Here is a 22,974-nt window from a genome sequence, read left to right on the forward strand (position 1 = left end):
CACATACTCAGACACAAAGGAAACTTCAACAGATTTTTAAAAATGGAATAATCCCCTGTATATTATCAGATCACCATGGCTTAAAGTTAAAATTCAGCAACAACACTAACTGCAGAAAGCCTACAAACTCATGGAAATTCAAAAATGTTCAATTGAATCATAACAGTCAAGGAATAAATACAGAAAGTGATAACAGAAGTTACATATCATCCCACACTAGTTTAGGATTGCATATAATAAAATGTTATTTATTTAGGGGATACTCACAGATCACTGTCCTAGATCACATTCTTCTGCACAAACGGGGAACAGGAACAGAATCTAGCAGTGGGAAGTGAGAACCAGAAGCAAGTTCATGAGCACACGCTTTTCAGGTACATTTATAGTATAATAGACCACACTCAAGTGGGTTGGTATTTTAAAGCCTATTGGCCAAAGGAGCTTCTGCAGCACCTCTACCTTTTGTTTAAATAAGACAGTTTCAAACCCAATACAAACTATGTAAACTAAGAACAGATATCAAGTATAAAGATAGAAATAAAACCAGCATAAACAATATTAAGCAAGGAACATATCCTAATAATTTAACAAAAATTCTATCCTAAGAAGTCTAAGTCTTGTAATGGAAATGGTTTGGCTAGATCAAAGAGGACAGTAACTACAACTATCTTAACCCCATCAAAGACCTGAGAAGGGAGATAATATTACTTGATGAGGTAGGAAGTGCAATCAAGCAGGTTACAAAATGTGCAATAGATGACAGAAACAACTGGCTGCCTAAGAAATCACCCAAAATCTCATTGGCAATGTTAAAGCAACCAACTTTGGCCAAGGCCTAAAGTAACTGACAGACTATTTTCAGAGGAAGGAAATTTGTCAAAGCCATCTTACCCTGCTTTGGCATGATGTGACAGTCTTTTTCTTGAATCCTGCTTGTCCATTCCAGACCATGTGCACTTTGCCAGTGGTCAAGGCACACACAATTTCTTGTCCAAATGCCAGTTGTGCCAAGAAGAAAAAAAACTCCAAGTACAGTGTCTTTGATGCTCAATACTCTCTTAGGAATAGATCAGTGCTGCCAGGAGAAATTGTGTCTCATGTCAACAGAATCCTAAGTTATTTAAATGCCATATTCTACAGATCTTTGAAGTGGTTGAAAGTTACCTATCTATGCAGAATACAATCTGTATGTATCTAAAGAACACTATTAGTCTGACTAAAATTGTAACAAACATGAATGACTATTGTCCTATAATACTTAATACCTATATAACTTAAAGATTAAGACTTCATATCAGAATATTAAACAATCTTTAAACAACTGTGCGGTAAAGAAGGAATTACTTCAAAATGTAAATAATGTATAAATATCTTGATCAGAGTTAGAAATATATAATGCAATATGATAAATATATCCTAAAATTGTATCAACATATAAAATGTCTTAAGCAGAGGTAGAAACATGCATTCATACAATCTGACAAAATAAATTTGCAGAGGTGTATGACTATTATAAACAGAAAGAGTTGCATATTCAATATAAGAAGTATAATTTTAACTTGTACCAGTATGCAAAAATCTATACCAATGTAAAATGTATATAAATAATAGCTCACAAGTTTTAATTATATTACTATTATTATTATTATTAGTGTGAATAAGTTTACAATAAATTACCTATTATCACATTCAATCTTTTTTCTTTTTGAGATCTCTAGGCCTACTTAATTTCTACCCCAACCCTATGCGAGAAATAATCAACCCTGAAATGGTGTCCTTAACCCTGAGGGCAAACTTTATTGGGATAGGGGACAATGTCTCCTAGACTTGCTTCCAGCTATACAATAACACAAAGCAACCACAAAACCTTCAGAGATACTAACAACCTTGCCTTTAAAATGGTTAAGCAAGAAACCCATAGGGATTAAACAATGGCCTTTTAATAGAAGACAAACTACAGGCTTTAGAACAGCTGGTACAGGAGCCACTGGATGCTGGCCATAATGAAGAAACAACCAGCCCTTGTAATTCTCCTGTATTTATTGTTAAAAAGAAATCTAGAAAATGGAGAATGGTGACAGATACAAAAACACATCAAACGAATCATCCAACATGATCAGGTCAGAGATGCAGGAATTATTTAACACATGAAAATATGTCAGTGTAATTCACTATATGAGTAAACTGAAAGAAAAAAATGATTATCTCAATAGATGCTGAAAAAGCCTTTTGACAAAATCCAACACACCTTCATGATAAAGGTCTTGGAGAGATCACAGAATATACAGGAAATACAAAGAATATACCTAAACATAATAAAGCAATGTACAGCAAGCCAAAAGTTAATATCAAACTAAATGGAGAGAAACTCAAATTGATTCCACAAAAATCATGAAAAAGATAAGGCTCTGCAGTCTCTCCATATCTGTTCAATATAGTACTGAAAGTTCTACCTAGAGCAATAAGACAACAACAAAAAGATCAAAGGGATACAATTTGGAAGGGGAGAAACCAAAGTTTCACTATTGCAGATGATATGAGAATATACATGTGACCCCAAAAATCCTGCTGTGGAACTTTTATAGCTGATAAACAGATTCAGAAATGCAGCAGCATGCAAGATCAACTAAAAAAAGCAGTAGCCTTCCTATATACAAATGATATGTGGGCTGAGAGAGAAATTAGAGAAACCATTACAATATCCACAAATAACAGAATATACAGTGGTGTAACTCTAACCAAGCAAGTGAAAGACCTATATGACAAGAAATGAAAAATCAGGAACAGAATGGGGGAAACAACAGAGACAACTGACCCTAGCTAGTAGGAGCTCACAGACAATGGACTGAGAGCTGGGAACCTCCACAGAACTGAACTAGACTCTCTGAATGTGGGTGACAGTTATGTGGCTTGATGTGTGTGGAGGGAACCCTGGCAGTGGCACCAGGACCTATCCCAGGTTCATGAAGTGGCTTTTTGGAGCTCATTTCCTATGGTAGGATACTGTGTTCAGCCTTGATATTGGAGGGAATGTCTTGGTCCTGCCTCACTTTGTTATGCCAGACCTTGTTGACTACCCAAGAAGGAGTGGATGGGGGTTGGGATGGAGAACTGGGGCTTGTATGTATAATGAAAAGTAATTTTAATTAAAAAAAGAAAAATAGATAAGTAAATTTCCCTTTGTGACTTTACTTAACCTTAATTACATCCTGAAGATACTATCTTCATCTTCAGATACACTGGGGCTTTAACATAGCTTCAAGTGATGGATTTGGGGAGGATATAATTCAACTCCTAGTAACTATTATAGATTACAAAATGAGACTCTAAACTTGTTTTCTTTAATATCATGTGATATATATCACAACAGATTAACTCTTACATGCACTAATCTATTGTTTGAAGTTTAGAATAAAGGTTCAATGGAAAGAAGGGAGTGTGGAAAATAATTTGGACATTTTATTTCATCCATATTCCCATTTAATCCAGAATGGCCGAGAATGTATCTGGGAAAAAAAGGCTTTCCACAAAATGTCTGTCTAGTGTTTTTTCTCTAATATAACCGAGGTAAAGGGGACAACTTCAATGATTTTGTCTACATAAAATTACATACATCCTAATGTAGTATAAATAATAAGACTAGACAGAAGATGTGAGATAAAAATAAGATAGGGCTTGGATATAAATAAACTAATTTGAAAGTATTTTTAAAAAGTTTGATCAACATAGGTAGCTCATTGGAAACTTTGTTCATTTAGTTTTGTCCTGTCATCTTGCTATTTAAAAAAAGAGTATCCTTATTTTATTGTTCTTAGTGCTGAAATCACAGTGTCTGGTCACTAGAGCTATATAATTTTTCCTTATTATGTTCCCATGAAATGCCTTAAATTAATTTATTATTGCTTTTTCTATTTTCTGATACAAACATTTTACACATAAAATAAAAGTATGATATATTATTTCATATAAATCAGGTAAACTTTATTTGAATGTATAAAATGCTAGTATAAAAATGGTTGATTTATAGCCAGGACAGGATATTCCAAAAGAATATAGATCAAAAAATATAAAAATTTTGGATTCATAATTTTAGATAAAGCTAAGAGGACTTACATAGTCTGTCTGAATACAAACTTTTCTGAAAAGATATTAAATTAACCATTATTATTCATTCATATATTCCTACAATTTGAGTAAAAGGTCTTACTTTAAGAAAAACTTTACAGAACCAAGCATAGAAAAAGAAAACATGAAATCTTTGAACTATATGAAGAAAGCTGCTATGAGACTATGTCAACAAATGATGAAAAGTTCACAGATAATTATTTTATAAATAGGCATGTATTTAAGGCTTAAAACAGAATCAAACTTTGACAATATAGTATAATTTAAAGATTTGTGATATGTTTATCTTTTCTTCTTGTATATGTTGATTTATTTGCAAGGGAAGCATATAATTGCATAATAACACTGAAAATATTTTCCCTGATGTTATATAATATCCCATAATCCTCCCATGGGATTATGTTCATTATCATAATTCCAGGTATAATGTGTGTCATAAATAACTTCCCAATAAATCATATCATTTACTGCTTAGTTCTTGATTCCTGTTGTACTTCAACTGATCATAGATTGCCTTCTATGTTCCAAGCAAGCCTTCAAAGCAGGTCTGACAAATGTTGCGGTAAAGATTGTTTTAATTTAGAACAAATTTAATTAAAACTCTCAGTAGAGGAGCCCCACAGGCCTATCTTGAATCTAACTAATGTGCAATGCAATTATTATAATACCATGGGAATCAGAATCAAATGAATGGACAAATTTGTCTATCAACAATTACCTCACACAATATAACATGTGTCTACCTGATGAAATTAAGAATATTACAAAAGAGTAGTTATTGCCTAATTTAAGAACTCTTGAAAAGAATAGAGAGAAAGTAGGAGATGACTTTTTAAATTACATTCTTAGGGGAATAGATTCCATAATTTATTTTCAAACTAGTAATAAACCCATATGAAAAAATGTGGGCAGAATGCTAATAAGAAGCAATACTACAATAGAAAAATATTTGATGTAGTAGAGAGAAGTCCATACAGGGCTTACTTCTCTGATTCTTAGTGGAAGAAATGGTGCAATTTACCAGTTATTCATAGGATAAAATTTCAGTTACTTAAAAATGATGTTAAGAGAAGGAAGAATTTAAACTCTAATTCCACATCAAGTACTTTCTCATGCAAATTTGACAGTTCAGTTTCAGTTCTATTAAATGAAGAAATGAATATTAAATAATCAACCATTTTGGACTAGTACAATCTTGTGTAATTGCTTCTTATATATGGCTACATATTTTTTACACCGGCCGTAGTGAAACATAATGCCTTTTTTTGCTAAAATAAATATCAAAAGATATTATCACCTAGATTATCTCAATTAATTTACATATATTTATTTATTCAAACCAGGATATAGTGTATAAGTGTGTTCTTGTCTTTCTCTCCTTCTGCCAACATTTTCCTTCTTCTCACATATGTTTGCTTCTTTGAAGCAAAGCATTTGTATAACATGCTTTCAGTATTTCTGCAAAATCGGAAGTAGCATTTCCAGTCTACCTTTTGTAGTTATTTGACCTTGCTGCTTTTCAGAACATAAAAGTCTTATTCTCTGTAGAGCTGCTGGCAGCATGAGAAACTATCAGTCAATTTTACAGATGCTACAAACATTTCAATTCACTACAAAGTTAAAAGTATCATAGTAAATCTCACATTATGGGTTCTATTTTGAAATAATTGACTTAAGACCAAGCATTATTTAGGTGTTGCTCTTGCAAGCAGTTGGACTCATGGGTGAAAATAAGCCAAGATATCAATCTGGGACCTTAGTGACATCATAAGTGTCCCAGCCTGAATTTTCAGGATATGGCTTAGAAAGTGTAAAATTCAGTAACAGAGCAGAAATGTAGTTTAGGGAAAACAGTGATAAAATCAGAAGGAACACAATCTTCATATCCATCATGTGCAGTTCTTGTTTCTAACAGAAATATGCTTAAAATATTAGATATATATTTAAAGTTTCACATTTTTTGTAAGTGAATATATTTTTACTTCTTTAAAAAAACTTAAGACTGGCAGTGGTGGCATGCACCTTCAATCCCAGCATTCAAGAGGCAGAGGCAGGCGGATCTCTGTGAGTTTGAGGCCAGCCTGGTCTACAAGAGCTAGTTCCAGGACAGCCAGGGCTACACAGAGAAACTCTGTATTGAATATAACTAAAAAACACGGTTTATAAAATATTCCACTGTTTTTGAAAAATTGAAAAGTAGTGTAAAATATTATCAACTATTTTGTCTATAAATAGCCTTCATATACAATGATACCTTTATTAATAATTTTCTTCATTTTAAAAGAAAATTTCATATTCTAACATATAATGTCTTTTATCCAAGTAATAAGTAAGTTTGAGAGAGAACATTTTGATAAATATGTAACACAAAATATATGAAATAGGGCGACAGGATTTAAGGACAACCAGCTGTTTGTCTGTGAAGACCCACAATGGTATCATGCATTTGGACAAATGCATAGATGTACTAAGATTCAAATGTATGCATAGACATTAAAAATATTTTATGCTCACATATTTTTGCATCTATCAGACTATAATACTATACTATTTATCTTTTTTCTGACATTTCCCTCTACTGTTTGAATAGTCTATTAATTTTTCAACTTTTCAATTTTTTTCTACTCAAAACAATCTCCCTTATGACTTCAAATACTTTTTCCAATATCTAGTATACTTTCTTCAATGCAAACTGCACATAGTTTGAAGAAGTTACATCTAGCTTACTATGAAAGACTGAAATCTATACATTTTGTGCTGTATTATATTTGTGGGAAGAAGAGTATAGTACCTATGTTATATCAGTATATTTCAATGTTGTATTAGTATGTATTTTGTATCAGCTACCCCCCCCCAAAAATCAAGATTATATTGTTTTATCTCTTTGGTACTTGTCAGGTGAGGAATATGTGCTAGAAAAGGTTAATGGATTAATAAACAGGAAATTGACTGTTATTTTTATCTACTGATTAAAATTAAAGTCTGTTTAACAAAACACACCTTAGTAAAGAAATTCATTTTTAAAAGTCCATATATACATCAAAAGAGTACATAGTACATGGCATTCAATCTATTCTAAATGTTTTTACATAATTAGGGTTATTAATATAGTACAATAAGTATAAAATATTAGTGAATGAGCACATTGTTGTATGGTCAGTGATATTAAATAACTGTAATTTAGTAATAATAATGAAAATTTTAGGAAGAGAAACTTTCTTAAATACATATTATTTATATGCATACTGTATACCTGTCAGTATTTCTTAGGTATTTTGGAGTTGCCATTAACTAAATAACAAATTTACCAGAGTCTAATTTAAAATTAGATCATAATACTTACAATCTACAGTGAAGAGAAAGATTGCAGTCTACAGCTGTAAGGTAAGACACATAAACTTGACACTGTTTCCAAAGGTTGTGAGTGATAGTTCATAATCAGGTTTGTAAACAGGAAGTAGCTTTAAAATCTTATGAAGAAAATCAACACACTTAGTTTCCAAAATACTCCTAATTTGCATACTTCACCAAGTCAATAGACAAAGGTTGTCATTTTTGTGACAACCAAGGTGACTTGGTCAAGTATGTAATTATATGAATGTGTTTTCTCACTAAGTCATCTACCATATGTTTAAAATGTTTACAAAACACAGAAAAATCAGTCCTTTGGTATATATGGTTTTCTCTGCATATTCAAAAGGAAAGAAAGCACAAATATACACATAGTAACATGACTATGTGACAATTAAAAGGCTTCTTGATCACTATTCAGAATATAAGAATTGTTTTAAGCAATTGTTTTATTTGTTAAAATAAACCCTCAACTGCTGTCACTGTCAAGATCTATTTCAATAATCTGTTTAAATGACCTTTCATTATTCTTATCCATATTTTGAAAAATAATGAATATTATATATGTATGTATAATATGTATATGAATATTATATATATATATATACTGTGTGTTGGCCTTTCTTTTCTTCATGCCAGTGATGTTCCTTCTTATTCTATATTAAAAAAATAAATAAGTGGAAATTTTTTTTCCATATAGGAACTTTGTATTTTTCATTGCAGTGCACACGAAGGCTCTTGTTAATGAAAATAGATTTTTGTGTGTTTTACAGAGGAGAGTTATGGACTCCCTGACATGTAGTAAGTCATGTCTGAGTATAAACTTAGACAAGGCAATTTGTATCTAGATATATGCATATAATTACATGGAAATGCTAATGGGTACACTGATGCTTGAAATGCTAGCAGACTGGCTTCATTTAAACTGAAGGTGATTCATGAACAACAACCTGTATCATTGTCTCTTCCACATTGTAAACCAAAAAGTTCCTTAAATGCATTGATGAAAGAGAAGAAAGCCTATGGATTAATTATATTCACTGCCACAGATACAAGAAATCCACAGATTAATTGTGTTTGTGATTTCTACAAGCAAAAGATTTAAAAAGAATAAGAATACATAATATCTGTTTGTTATGACATCTATGCTACTGTGCTATCTTTGTTTTGACAATCAAGAATATATCATGGTTGTAATGCTCATTATCCCACTTAGCAGCACATACTCAATGGTAACCAACTGCATATGGTTTTAGGCATTACACAAGGCAATAAGACATTATATTCTAAGACAATGCCTATGTGTGATATCACTTATTAAAGTATGCTTTCATAACATCCAGCAGTAAAGGCTAATGATTCTTCTTTTAAATGAAAGCCCATGAGAGGATTCTGTGTCTGTCTCCCATGCTGCAGAAAATTCTGGTATGCTATATATTTAAATCATGTTTTACCTGCATTATTTCATTAGACATGAATACAGATTTCAGTTTTTATATTTTTAAACTTTCTATCATCCACCTCTGCCCATCAGATTATTTTCTATATAGAATTTTTAATTAAAGTATGAATGAATGAAAATATCATGTAAAAATGCTTTAATATATCATTGAACTTATCATATTTGTTAATTAGTATTCAAAGTAACTTCAAATATGAACTATAAAGATTGTATGACTTTTCTCCTATGTTGCAAAATACCTACAGTATAAGTTTTTCTTTTTTAAAGGTTTTAACTTTCGATTCTTTTTTATTTCTCATCATGTATTCTGATCCCACTTATATCCCCATTCCCTTGTTTTCGCCTTCTGCCCCCACCAAAATAAAACTAAATTTAAAGGTAAAACCAAACATCAAATATTACAAGCAAAACAAAAAAAGGAGAAGAATCTCATCATGGAAGCTGTAGTGTTGCCTGTTCAGTTACACGTTTTGCCCTAAAGTCCATGCATCTTTACTTGCAAGTAACTGTTCATTGCCATGAGTCATTGGAGAAATGGTTTTGGCTGAAGGCCTCTGACTTCTGCTATAGCATTGATACTGGAAGCTCTTGCTGTGGCTCATTTTGGATATCCTGTTGTCCTGCGTCTTAGAAATCCTTTGGTTTTAGATCTGTAGGTTCATCCCTTTCACAAGCTCCTATAGTTCATAGATGAGGTAGATGTTGGGATATGCCAACTTACAGTGACGGTTCTGGGGCCTGGGTGTCACCTGGATTGGTCAGTCTGTCACCTGTACATCATCATCTCTACCCAGGTAAGCTTTCCAGCACTGCCTTGGCTAACTTAACCAATGTAGCCTACATCAAGGAACAGTTCCATTTCTTCTGTTCTCAAATCCTCATTTCCACTCACCCACACTCATACTGCCAAGGCCAGCTCTACTGTTTTGCCCAGGGAAGGTACAGGGCCCTCTCTCTTGATTGCTGTAAGGAGCATTGGAGGAGGTGATGTGGCATGCTGTTCTGTATGCTGCAAAAATGTTTTATTGCCATTGGTTAATAAAGAAGCTGATTTGGCTAATAGGTAGGTAGAATAGAGCCTTGTGTGAAATACAAGAAAAGATGCAGGGAAAGAGAAGAGAGAGATGACAGCAGCCTCTGGGAAAGCAAGCCATAAACCTCATAGTAAAATATAGAATAATAGAAATGGCTTATTTTAAGTGGTTCGAGCTAGTTAATAATAAGCCTGAGCTAGTAGGTCAAATAGTTTATAATTAATACTAAGCCTCAGAGAGGTTATTGGGTAACTGATGGGCAGGAAAGAAACCTCCAGTTACAAGGTAGTGTCAGCTCTCTTGTTCTCAAACACTCAGGTCTGGCTCACCTGCAACCCTGGCCAACATGGTCAGCTCTAGTGTGCTTCCCAGGCAGTGTGCGAGGATCACTTTCTTGTGTGCTGCAGCCGGTGAGGGCCAGGAATAGTTCTATCACTCTTATGATCCTGGGTCAGCTCTCTCATCTGCTGCAGGTACTGAGGGATACATGGTATTGAAGGCATGTTTCCTTCACCTCTGCCACCACATGGCAGATGAGGGGATCAGAGTTTACTCTGCTACTCTCATGCTCTGAGAGCTGGCTCAGTTGCATCCCCACAACAGGGTCAGATTTATTGTTCTGCCCAGACAGGGTGCAGAGCCCAATCTCTCATGTGCTGCTGCTGGTGAAGCTCAGGGCTAGCTTTCCCAATCTTGTGATCCTGAGTAAAAAGGGAAAAGTATATTTCCCTCATCCATGTCATCCCATGGCAGACCCTGAGGGAGCAAGGTCAGCTCTCCTGCTTTCATGGTTTTAGAGTTCCCTCACCTGCACCCCATAACAGGGACAGCTCTAGTGTTCTGCCCAGGTGAGGTTTATACCTGTGATGAAGGATGGGGCCATCTTTCCCAATTGTAGGGGCCAGTTCTCCCATTAAGGACACGTCTAGTTCTACTGCTGCAATATCAACAAGGGGCTGAGCCAGCTGTCTAGGGCCAGTGAAGGGCAGGGCTAGCTCAGTGCAACATGGTTCCAGTGACCCCCTGTATTAACACAGGGCATGGATATTATAACGGACCCCAGCTGTAGTGGGACCATGGACCCAGGCATGGCCCTCGGAAGCTTGGCACCCTGGCCTTGGTGGCAGCATGGCCCTCAAACAACAATATGTTCTCAGGTGACCAACCAGATGCTGTGCAACTACAGAGCTCTTGGTGGTAACAGGAACTATGGACATGAACTCAGACCCTGGCCACTGTAGGGCCACAACCACAGACATTACCCTAGACAGTGATCTGGGCCTGGACATCTCCATTGTATTTGAATAATCCATTCTATAGCTGAATTTACAAAACTCTTCATCTCTGCCACTCCATGTGATTTATGTCATTAAAATTCTGTTCTCATGTTCTAGACCTCTAGCTATGCTTAACACACCCCATGTGTATCTTCTCAATGTCTATCTAGCATATACTATATTTTTGAGAATGAGAAAAAGGTGTCTAGCTTAGTTTACAGGTACAATTCTTTGAAGTTAATCATATTACCAACTGATGAGGAACTTACTTAATAATTATCAGCCTGCATAACACCTTTTCTAGTTTTCTTAATTATCTTTAAGTTTCTTTTTGCCCTGAAAATGTTGGTAGAAGTCATAACACCTGGTATCACTTAAGTTCTGGAATTTCCAACACTTCGTATGTATGGTTTTGACTGCTTCTTTCTCTCTCTGTGGATTATGCCTTCATCATTTTTCATCATATTTTCTAGTTTCATGTTTTATTTCTCTCCATTCATTTTCTCACTCCAAGAATGGTGATTAAAGACACTGGTTTTCTTACAAAATATAGTGCATTTATATTCTGAATGTATTAGGGTCATAGATGCTCATGACTGATGCTACATCTTGATGGATTGTTCCTGTTATGAGTATAAAGTGTCCTTTTCCATCTCTTCTGATTTATTTTAGTTTTAAATCTATTTTGTTAGAAACTGAGATAACTACACCTGCTTGTATCTTAGGTCCACTTGATTAGAATTTTTTTACCCAAGACCTGTAGTAATATGGGTGGCGGCAGGGTTGCGTCCCCAAACACTCCAGCCGCCTGTCTGGCTCGGCTAGCTTATGCCCCGAAATAATTACACAGACACTGTATTCATTTAAACACTGCTCTGGCCCATTTCTAATCATCTGTGTAGCGCCCCTAGGTGTGCTTACCGGGAAGATTCTAGCCTAAGTCCATCCTGGGTCGGAGCTGGGGCATGGTGTGCGTCTTCCCTGGAGCAGGTAGCATGGCGTCTTTCCTGCGTCTGCTCTGGACTGGAGAGCTGTGGAGTCTGAGCTCACTTCCTCTTCCTCCCGGCATTCTGTTCTGTTTACTCCACCCACCTAAGGGTGGGCCTATCCAATGGGCCTAGCAGTTTCTTTATTGCTTAGCCAATGAAATCAACAGATTGATATATGACACTCCCACATCACTTCCCCTTTTTCTGTTTAAACAAAAAAAGGAAGGCTTTAACCTTAACATAGCAAAATTACATATAACAAAACAGTTATCAAGTAAAAGTTACATCAGAAACATTTATACACATAACAAAATTGACCGTAAATCTCTATCAATAAAGCAAAATCTATACTAATGCAAATTATTCCTGTCTATATCATATCCCCCTTTAAATGTAAAAGAACATTTATAAACTGTATTTGGGAACATGGGCGCAGTTTTTTCTCTCCAAACTGCTTCCTGCTGAATGGGGGCGTCATTAATTAGGTCTTTCATGGTATAACCTGTGTGCTAGTTTCATCTCAGTTGGCAGTTGAGCAAAGCAATTTTCTGAAGATGTTCACAGCAACCCTTCAGGAGGACGTGGTCCATCATACCAAATCGGGATAAATGCAATCCACAAGGTCTGATCCTCTGTGAAAACAAAAGCAGAATCTCTTTTCCAAAGTATCATATCCTTAGATCCAAATTTTGAAATCATACCCTCATGATATCCGTTCTGGTTCCACTGGGCAGCCCATATAATGAAATGTCTCTCTGTACTTAGCTCCTTCACAGTCAAAAATTTTAAAGAAAACACAATGTACATAATCCAGACTCTTTGTGAATTTTTCATTTTTACGCGGCTTATTTTTCTTTATTTCTTTTAATCTCTTAACTATCTGTACTCTGTCTCTTTAAAGACTTTACCTTTTTTTTTAAACCATTAACTTTATTTTCTATATTCTTTTTCTTCTCTCTCCCAAGCCTACGTACATTCATCCAACAGTGTGACTCGTTTAGTAGTCTGAATCTGTCCTATTGTGAATCTGTAATTTTTTACTATCCAGGAGCACTTTTGATTTGCGCCTTTAAATCACTAGGCGCTTAAGAATCTAAGCTGTGACATTCCTAAGTTAACTTTTTGCTTTTTGAGCATATATCTTTGACCTGTAATAACCCTGTAGACCAGGCTGTCTTTGAACTCTCAGAGATCCGCCTGTCTCTGCCTCCCAGGCATTGGGATTAAAGGTGTTTGCTACTACACCTTGAACTCACAGAGATCTGTTCGTCTCTGCCTTCTAGGCACTGGGATTAAAGGCGTGTGCTACCACACCTTGAAGTCACAGAGGTCTATCTCCCTCTGCCTCCCAAGTGTTGGGATTAAAGGTGTGTACTACGACACAAAACAACTCTCTTCCTTTTTTTGTTTTTTGCTTTAAGAACTTCAACTTTTAGTCTGCATATATTTTTAACACACTTTAAACCATTCAGAAATTTTCTCTGTCTTTGAATCTCTCTTTACTGTATATCTCTCTTTTTCTGACCACATGAGCCTTTAAATTAGCAAGCAATATCAGTAGGACTAAAGGCGTGGCTTTGCCAGCTAGATCCAGTCCATTCCTTAGCTTTTCAGCCTCTTGGCTGAGGTACTGGCTGCAAGGTCCCTGCCAGCCAGCGAGCTACAACAGACAACACTCAAGTCCTCTCTCTGTAGCCGGCCCTCCTGCCTCAAACAGTCAGAGTTTGCCCTTGCAGGACAGCTCAGGAAGCCGGCATTTTTAAACGCGCAGCTTTTTTCCTGCTACGGCTGAAAACCGAAAAGCATGTGTTCAGCTTTTCGTCAACACCATTTAAGTGTTTCGTGGCAGGACCTCTTAATGAGCTGCAGGTTTTGCAGCTGAAGCTGAGTCAGGAAGCCTCTCTTAGATGAGAGCGCTTGCTTGCCTCTAGCAAGCAGAGTAGACCCAAGAAATCACTACTATCAATAAAATATGCTTTACTCTTTCCCAAGCTTTTTCAGGCTTTCTGTGGATTCAGTTGGCCCCTCGTCTGGGCGTCATTTGTAGTAATATGGGCGGCGGCAGGGTTGCGTCCCCAAACACCCCAGCCGCCTGTCTGGCTCGGCTAGCTTATGCCCCGAAATAATTACACAGACACTGTATTCATTTAAACACTGCTCTGGCCCATTTCTAATCATCTGTGTAGCGCCCCTAGGTGCGCTTACCGGGAAGATTCTAGCCTAAGTCCATCCTGGGTCGGAGCTGGGGCATGGTGTGCGTCTTCCCTGGAGCAGGTAGCATGGCGTCTCTCCTGCATCTGCTCCGGACTGGAGAGCTGTGGAGTCTGAGCTCACTTCCTCTTCCTCCCGGCATTCTGTTCTGTTTACTCCACCCACCTAAGGGTGGGCCTATCCAATGGGCCTAGCAGTTTCTTTATTGCTTAGCCAATGAAATCAACAGATTGATATATGACACTCCCACATCAAAGACCTCTGAGGCAATGTCTGTCTTTGAGGTTGAGTTGTGTTTCTTTTATAGAACAGAAGGCTGGATTCTGTTATTGTATCCATTCTCTTAGCCTCTGTCTTTTTATAGGTGCATTGAGTCCATCGATATTAAGACAATGTGATATTAATGACAAGTGGTTGTTAATTAAAATATGGAATGCTTCACGAATCTGTGTGTCATCCTTGTACAGGGCCCTTGCTAATCTTCTCTGTATGGTTCCAATTTTACTATATGTGCTGCTGAAGTGAGAAGAGAATTTTTTGGATTAAGTAGTCATTTGATATGTAGGAAACAAATCATTTCATCCAAGAAAATATCAATAAAAATACAATCATAAACATAATAGTGAGATACTTTGGACACACAAAAAAATAAAATGTGTGAATTATGTTTTAAAAAAAGTATAGCTCCCATCAATAAGGTAAGATATATATATATGTATATATATATATATATATATATATATATATATATAGTAGAATCATAAAAGAAAGTTTTCCAAATATAAAGAAAGTGCTGCTCATCAAAGGATGATAGGCACATAATACATAATACACAAACTCAGACAATAAACAATCATGTCAATTATATAAGAGAAGCCAAATGTACAGAATAAAAAAAATGGTACCAAAAGCTGTAAAATAAAAGGAATAAATCACATACAAAGACTTATCTATTATACTGCTGATTTTTCAATGGAAAAAAGCTAGAAGATTTGGGAAACAAATTCTTCTAGTACTGAAATTCTATAGTTGCCTATCAAAACTACTTTAGTCAAAAAAATTATCTTTCAAAATTGAAGGAAACATGAAATATTTTCCATGATCAAAACAGGCTAAAGGAATTTATGACAAGTAACTGAACACTAGAGGATACTGGAAAGAACACTGTTGGCTGAAGAGAAAGATAAATGCACTAAAAACTGTACAGAGAAATAGTATATGATATTAAAACACTTGACAAGCATCTGGACAGTAGTGGCACATGCCTTTAATCCCAGCACTCAGGAGGTGGAGGCAGGTGGATCGAGGCCAGCCTTATCTACAAGAGCTAGTTCCAGGACAGACTTTAAAGCAAGAAACATTGTCTCAAAAAAACCAAAACAAAACAAAACCCATACACTTGAGAGGCAAAGGAGTTACTAATGCATCATTAGTGTAAAATAAACAAAATGACAGGAATTAAGTCCTATTTTTCTATTATACAGTGCCTGTTAATGGTCTTAATTCCCAATCAGAAAGAACAAAGTAGCAGACCAGAAGTGCAAATAGAATATTTTCTTCTTTAATTTCACTATCCTCCAAAAAATTATACTACACTCTCATTGATAAACCCTTTTTTTATAAAGCATCGATAGACAGATGTATTCAAAACCAGAAACTAAGAAACAAGCATACACCACTATTTTTTTTTTTTGGATCTTTTTTGAGACAGGGTTTCTCCGTAGCTTTTTGGTTCCTGTCCTAAACTAGCTCTTGTAGACCAGGCTGGCCTCGAACTCACAGATATCCGCCTGCCTCTGCCTCCCGAGTGCTGGGATTAAAGGCGTGCACCACCATCGCCCGGCACACCACTATTTCAATATTTGAAAACTTCAAATTAACATAAGCCAGAGAGACAAAGAAGGGCAAATAATACTCATTAGTAGACTAATACATGTAGACCAATATATTGCAATTCTAAATGTGTATGACCTCATGAGCTGAAAACATATACCTCCAATTTCATAATGCAAACACTGCTAGATATAAATAATTAGTTATCTCTAACTCCGTAAAAGAAGATTACTTCACGAACCTACTTTCATCAAGAGAAATATCATCTAAAATATACAGAAATGGTGGAGACAAAAGACACCATAGATCAAATGAATTTAACAGTTGCTTATAGAGTATTCCACCCAAATACTTCAGAATACAAAATTCTTCTCAGCAGTACATGAGATTTATTCAGAAATAAATCACATATTAGGACACAAAACAAATCTTTCTTATTTTGAAAAAAATAGAGTAACTTTGTTTGCTAAATGACCACAGTGAAATAATGTTAAATACATCATAAGAAATTACAGAAATATACATATTTAACAATGCACTATTAAATGAAGGGGTCATTGAAGAACTCAATGAGAAAATTAAAAATTTCTTGGAAGTGGATGAAAATGAAAACAACGTATTTAAAATCATAGATCATATATATATATGTCAATGATATGTTTTAAAGTCCTGGATAAGCAAGAACAAATAAATCCAAAAGAAGGAGACAAAAAGAAATAATTACATCAGGACAGATATGCACCACATAGCAACAAAATATTTTTTTCAATAAAATTAAGTGTTGATTCTTTGGAAAAATAAAAATTATTAACATACTTTAGCCAATTTAAGCAAAATCAAAAGAGAAGACAGACCTTAAAGAAATTCAGAAAGTCATAAGGACATACTTTATTTGCATTCTACCAAATCAGATATTCTAAAGGAAATGTATCAAATCCTGGGTACATATGAACTACTAAAATTAAACCAAAGTGCCCTAAAAATTTATCTAATACTCAAAAAAACCAATATAATTTTGGCAATAATTAAAATTTTCAGAACTAAAACATGCCCAGAACTATATGGTCTCACTGAAGAATTCTTTCTGTCCTTTAAAGTAGAACTAAAACCAATGCTTCTATATTTGTGTTATAAAACAAAATATAAAGAAACCCTTCCAAAGTATTTTATGGACCCAGAAATACAGTAATAACAGTACCATATATAGATAAAAAATTATAAAAATATCAATAACCATAATTTATCACATGAATGACCTCAAGAATAAAAGTCACAAACTATCTCAATATAATGACAAAAAGCCATTGACAAAATTCAACATGCCTTCTTGATGAATGCCATGGAGATACTATGGATGGAATGAGTGTATCTTGGCATAATAGAGGCTGATGCATCTGATAAATACAGAGACAGCAACTGTGAGATAGAAAAAAACCTATAAACTTTGATTGTATAATATAGAAAGTCAGGTCAGAATTAGTGGGAAACTTCTTTTATACTGGTTGTTTTTCATGTTTCTAGGTGACATGTAGGATGCTGAAAGAGAAATAAATATTAACAATAGTCTTACCTTGCTGAGATACAACATCAACAACAACAAAAAAAAACACTAAACAAGATGAAGCTACTAGTACAATAGTGGTATGGCGTTGGGTGAATTAAAAATTCCACACAGTGATTTGATTTGAGATGCGCTCCATAGGAGAAGTTCACTTTCTTTATTCTAAACTTTAACACAACTCCATGGTTAGGGAGGTCTTAGGGCTACATAAAGGGATCTACTAATCTCTTGCTAAGTGGATATAATGGCAAACTGTCTTCTAAACATCCTTGCCCCCCCTATTTTGCCCTTTTATTGAAAGTAGATTCCTTTCTCACACAATATATTCTAATTAGTTTACTCTCCTTCTACTTCTCTAAGTTCCTCCACATTTACTCTCCCCTCCAGATCTAAAGTTTAACTCTCACTAGAAATGAACAGGCTTCTAAAAGTTAACAGCCAAACATGACATGATAAAATATAAGAAGATGAAGCAAAAACTATAATATTGAAGTTGGGCATGGCAACCGAATTAGAGGAAAATAGTACCAAGAGCAGGCACAAGAATCAGAGACCCACTTGTGCTCACACTCAGAAGTCAAATAAAAATACTAAGCTAACAGCTGTAATATGTAAATAGAGAACCTGGTGAAGATCCATAGAAGCCTGGGGCTTGCTGCTTCAGTCTCTCTGAGCACGTATGAGGTATGCTCAGTTGATTTAGAGGGCCTTGTCCTTCTGGTGTCCTCCATCCTCTCTGGTTTTTACAATCTTTTTACTCTCCCTCAAAAATTCCTTCAGCTTTGATGGGAGAAACCTCATGAAGATCTCCCATTTAGATGCTCTCTTCCCATAATTTCTTTCTGTGGATCTCTACATCTGTTCCCACCTACTGACAGAGAAAGAAACTCAGATGATCATTGTGTATAGCAGAATACCATTAGGAAGTCATTTGATTGATACTTTTTTTTTTTAAATTTTAGACAAATAGTGACTGGTTTACTCCAGGATTCTGGACTATCTAATTTCTGCTTCTTGGTTACCTAAGTAGTGTCATGGGTTTCTTCTGGTGGAGTGGAGTGTGTCCTTAGTCAAATCAGACATTAGGTGGCTACTCCCATGAGTTCTGTGCCACCATTGTCTAGTATATTTCACAGGCAAACAAATTGCAGGACAAAGTCAGAGGTTTTGTGGCTGGATTGGTGACCACATTTCTCCATAAGTAGTCTACAGAGTACCTTGCACACCAAAGAAACAAGAATCTGAGTGAAGGTATCATATAGGCACCAGTTTGACTTCTCCATATTTAATAAGTTGTTAGGAGTTTATTGGGCCCCCCCACTGTCAGTTTGGGGAGAGCAAACTTTTGTCTTAACAACAGCCTGGACTGTTTGTGAATTTCCACAGACCACGTCCTCCTATTTTCCCTCCCCCAAATTGGTAGTTTTATCCCAGCCCCTACCCCCAGGAGGCACTCTCTGCTACTCCTAGGATTGTTCCTCCTAGGCAAGAAGTAAGTTGGTAGTGAACCCATACCTCATACCTCTCCTACTGTTCCTGAGATATAATTTCCCCCAGCCTCATTCTCCGCTCTGCAGCAGAAAACTTGCTCTGGTCTTCTGTTTCTCTTTGATCTCAAACCCAATACATCGCAGAGACCTACTCCAATGTTCCTTCTCCCAACTTATCTCAGAATCTCTGCCACCAAAATCACCAGTCATTTCTTGTTAACACACCATCTGAGCAAGCCAGGAAAACAGCCAACACACAGCTGTCACACTATCTGAAAATCCAGAGAGGAAATAGAAAACTAGGAACAAAATACCTGCCCAACAGATCCAGAAATCAGCACCTAGACTAATCTCAGATACCTAGATACCAGAGTAAAATCACAACCAACAACAGTTTTGGCAATATGTAAATGTCTATATTGTATTCCTATATTAATGTTGCTCTAAGTCTTATACAATTTTTGTCATGAATATTGTTTAATAAAAAGACTTAAAGTTAATCAAATACCGATAATAAGTGACTAATGAATAGTTTCTTCTCTAATATATTCCTTATATTGTCTTTTAGAAACATATTTATTTATTCAATCTTCAATTCAGTTTCATACAGTGTATGAAACTCCCACACCCATTCTCCATTGTCACTACTTAAAACACTCCGGTTCATTTTATGATTTCTTTATCAGAATATTTTTTTTATTTTTTTTTATTTTTTTAATTTATTTATTTATTAAAGATTTCTGTCTCTTCCCCGCCACCGCCTCCCATTTCCCTCCCCCTCCCCCAATTAAGTCTCACCCCAGCTCGAAAAGCAATCAGGGTTCCCTGGCCTGTGGGAAGTCCAAGGAACCCCCACCTCCATCCAGGTCTAGTAAGTTGATACCCAAGAGAGGCCTTATCATACAACAAAAGTATATGCTCTACAATGTTCATAGCAGCATTGTTTGTGATAGCCAGAACCTGGAAACAACCTAGATGCCCTTCAATGGAAGAATGGATGAAGAAAGTATGGAATTTATACATGTTAGAGTACTACTCAGCAATAAAAAACAAGGACTTCATAAATTTTGCATACAAATGGATGGAAATAGAAAACACTATCCTGAGTGAGGTAAGCCAGACCCAAAAAGAGGAACATGGGATGTACTCACTCATATTTGGTTTCTAGCCATAAACCAAGGACATTGAGCTTATAATTAGTGATCCTAGAGAAGCTAAATAAGGAGAACCCAAAGAAAAACATATAGGCATCCTCCTGAATATTAACCTTCAGCAAGCGATGAAAGGAGACAGAGACAGAGACCCAAATTGGAGCACAGGACTGAAATCTCAAGGTCCAAATCAAGAGCAGAAAGAGAGAGAGCACGAGCATGGAACTCAGGACCGCGAGGGGTACACCCACACATTGAGACAATGGGGATGTTCTATTGGGAACTCACCAAGGCCAGCTGGCCTGGGTCTGGAAAAGCCTGGGATAAAACCGGACTCTCTGAACATAGCGGACAATGAGGACTACTGAGAACTCAAGAACAATGGCAATGGGTTTCTGATCCTACTGCACGCACTGGCTTTGTGGGAGCCTAGGCAGTTTGGATGCTCAACTTATCAGAATATTTTGATGAGAAAAAATTTTTAGCCTCTAATTTTTTTGTATATATGTATTTGTTAAAAAAAGAAAACAAATTATCCTTTTTCACCATATATACCAATCCAATTTCCCATGTTTTCTCCTCTCCCCCCACTCCCTCCACATACCCTCCCAGTCCAATCCTCAGAGAGTGCACTGTGGAAAATCCACGGCCTTCCCCACAATATCCATAGCCTTTAATTTTTAAGGTTCTTTGTCCAACTTTCTTCAAATATGATAACTGGGTTTCCAAATAATGAGTTTTTTCACTCCACAAATGAATACTTACAGATCAAAACAATACATGCTTATGTGAACTAGTCACTGGTTTTTTTGTTTGTTTGTTTTGTTTTTTTGGCTTTTCAGGTACTCATATTTGAAGAAAATGTCATGTGATATCCCAATACGGATATGTGGATGAGGAAGAATTAAAATTAAAAACTATCAAAAATCTGTTTATAGATAACCCTTAACTGCCATCATCTATCCTCACAAAATTATAACTTAGGAATTTCAAAAGAAACACTCTCTCTAAACTTCAGAATGGTGGTGCCTCATCACAATCTAGATAATGTGAAATTATAAATGTTCATATAAGAAAATCTTACCTAGTCAAGAAAACTTTCTATAAGATATTTGAAAATGTGACTATAAAATTGAGATTATTAAGCTAAATTATGCAAACCACAAATTAGATTTGAAAGAGATTATGTGTTAATTACTATTTTAATAGTACTTCCGTCATGAAATACATTTTCGCAAAGAGTATTCCTTGACAGTCTCAAGACACTGTTTTCCCACTCTAAAATAGGTGACTGATTCACCATTTAAATTTCTTTCTGGTGCTAAATGACATGCATCAACCATTGGTCCTCACCATTCAGTGAAATAGTAATTCTTAATTTGTGCCCCTAAGTAAAGAGAACAATTGCACCAAGAAGTTTATTTATTTATAGTCAGTCAGTTTTGTTTATGCATGGTGAACAGTCCATTGAAACACTTATAACTGGTACATTATTCAATGACTCGTTTCTTTTCCATTTTCCAGTGACTGTCTATTTATAATGAAATCGCATTAGTAGTTCCATTTAAAAATGAAAACACTTTGAAATTTTAATAATTACTAATATAATGATTTGACTCTTCCAATAATACATCATGTTACATTTCCAAAAAATTTCTTATAAAATTTCATTCAATGGAAATATTTATTATCTGAAACAATGCTTTATGCAGTATATATTCTACATAATTTCCCTTTTACTATAAATGGATTTTCACTCCCATTGTGCAATGTTTCTTTCAGACCTAAGTGTGTCTAATTTTCCCAGAATTAGAAAAGAAATCTTTGAGATGTTTATATTAACTTTAATGTATTACTTTAATTTGTTTCTATGTTTTAAAATTAAAAATATTCTTCAGGCTATTTTGTCCCATTATAAACTTGAATATATGAAAACATTTCACTCATACTGCTCATATTTAAGTGATCATTAGAACGTTTCTACACTGAGAACAGAAAAAAGTATTCCCACCTTTGATGAGCCAAAATGTATTGTCTGTATATTCCCCTTCTTGTCCTTGAAAATAAACAAAGAAAAAGAAATTATGAACTGTGAAGTTTCTAAAACTTATCTTGATGAGGGAATACTTACTGCTTTTCCAGAGGACCAGAGTTTAATTTTCATCTTTCATTTGGGCTGCATGTTATGACATGTAAGTTCAGCTCCTGGAAGTTCTTTGCCCTCTTCTAACCTTTACATGAGCACTTGCTCCCATACAGAAATATGCATTGAAATAAAATAATAATTGAATGGTTTTAAAATAAGAAAAGCATATAAAGAAAGTAGAAATGAAACAAACTTGAGACAATTAGGGGATTTTGGACAGGATATTAGTGAAAGAAGGGGTTGGACCAAAGAGAAAATGAACATAGTGAACATTTGCAGCATTGGACAACCAAATGGTCTGTTCTTCCCTCGGGAAGATAGCCTCTTATCCTCCCAGATTTACT

General features: G+C 35.5%; 1 non-coding gene across 1 annotated transcript; it reads right to left on the reverse strand.

Annotated features, from left to right (window-relative positions):
• Positions 1 to 14,871: 14,871 nt before the first annotated feature.
• LOC142841945 (U6 spliceosomal RNA) lies at positions 14,872 to 14,978 on the reverse strand. Its single transcript, XR_012909170.1, has one exon. It is a non-coding gene; the product is annotated as a U6 spliceosomal RNA (small nuclear RNA).
• Positions 14,979 to 22,974: the final 7,996 nt, after the last annotated feature.

This window comes from Microtus pennsylvanicus, chromosome X, assembly GCF_037038515.1.
Source record: "Microtus pennsylvanicus isolate mMicPen1 chromosome X, mMicPen1.hap1, whole genome shotgun sequence".
Taxonomy (NCBI): domain Eukaryota; kingdom Metazoa; phylum Chordata; class Mammalia; order Rodentia; family Cricetidae; genus Microtus; species Microtus pennsylvanicus.